Source organism: Phytophthora cinnamomi (genome assembly GCF_018691715.1).
Source record: "Phytophthora cinnamomi strain GKB4 chromosome Unknown Contig55, whole genome shotgun sequence".
Lineage (NCBI taxonomy): Eukaryota > Oomycota > Peronosporomycetes > Peronosporales > Peronosporaceae > Phytophthora > Phytophthora cinnamomi.
In genome coordinates, this window is record NW_027150988.1 from 874153 (window position 1) to 875899 (window position 1747).

Consider the following 1747-nt stretch of genomic DNA (forward strand, 5'->3'; position numbering starts at 1 on the left):
CCTACCACGCGAACGAATCGAGCTATCTATGCCGGTTGAGATACCAAATGACATTGCTGATGACTCCGAGGATGAGGAGCCTGCAGCAGTCGAGCTGCCAACTGACAGCGCTTCCGAGCCCGATGAGGATCCTGGCGGGCTGAATGAGGAGGTGCTATAGCAAGCAGGTAGACCTAATCGAGGAGAGTAATACACGTTTGTTTACCTGGATGAGCTGTCTGATCACTTCCTGATCACTGCTAGGGTAATTTGTCTGATCCTATACCTGATCTGTACCGTATATGACCCCAACTGGAGGTTACCACTCTTGCTGCAACCACGCCAGACACATACAAACTTAGCTTGCCGCCCGGGCTTCGTCTCCATGACGAGTTTCATATTTCCTACTTGCGGCCATACATTTTCGACGCGAACCCCAAACGCCTCAATGACGTTCCGCGGCTTATCACTCGCGAAGGCCACGATGGATTGCAGGTCCAATCCATCATCGCGAAGAGATCACGGAAGGGCAAAGTGCAATTTAAAGTTCGGTGGTATGGGCCGACAAAGGACTTCTGGGAACCAGAAGAAATCTTGGGCAAGCCCGAGGACTGATTGAACGCTATCTTCTCACCCGACACCAGCCCTATCGACAATCGTCGGCTTCAACGTAAGTGTTTTTCAGCTGGTAGAGTGTCATAGTAAACCCCAGTTAACTTCAAGGCTGCGGTTAACCCTAACCTCCGCACGCATCCAAGCTGTTCACTGTCGTGAGCCACAACTCGTGGATGAAGTCCCAGCAACTCCTCAAATCATGGCTTAGACAAGATTGTACATATATTAGTCGAGCTCTCTGGCGCTACCTTGCCGTAATTCAACGTAGTTCTAGCTCACTCACGACTTCATTTCAATCTCAGTCTCAACTTTGCTCACAAGCACTCAATACGAGGCTCACCCGCGTATTACCGTGACAGAAGTGGAGCTTGCCGTGACATGGTCGATCTCGAGTTATATGCATTGTGATGAATTTTGTAAACCCTCACTTTATACACCCCCATGCACATGGGCACGTCATCGAAATAATATTTCGATCAAGGAGAACGACATTTCTTGTCCTTGAGGCCAACCTGCTGAATTTCTCGTCAAGTAGTGAGTTGCGCTGATAGAGATGATTAATTTATATGTATTAATATATATATATCACTCAGTTGTGGGGCACAAAGCTTGATGTGTTGACACTGCCTCCTGTACGGGTGCGGCGAGGAGGGTTAAACTAACTCTAGGAACTCGTAGACTTGTTGAGTCCAAGACAAAAGGTAGAATGAGCAGACTGTGTGGGTACTTCCGCAGAGACTCAGACCTTCTTGCTCTGCCATCCGACCGTGGCAATAACTGGTGCTCAGCGCTGACTTCGGCAAAGATGGTTTGCAGCGCACCGAGTCCGAGCCCTCAACAAACGGAGGCGAGGCGGGTGAACGCCTTTATCGTCCAGGAGTATAGTGCGAGTGCTGATGGGGAGGAATGGAAATGAAATTCCACCCACGGAGTACTTTTGGTGTCTTGTCACCACGATCCAGTCACCAACACACTGAATGAGTTGGAACTGGATCGGGGATCCTGTGGCCTTGTGCCAACCCCTGTCGGTACGTTTATCTTTGGTGGACCGGATTTGCCACCTGAAGTTGTTAATAATATACAATTGAGTATACAGAAATGTAAGTCGCTACGGGTCTTTCCTGAATGAAGTATGATCAGACTGAATGGTAGG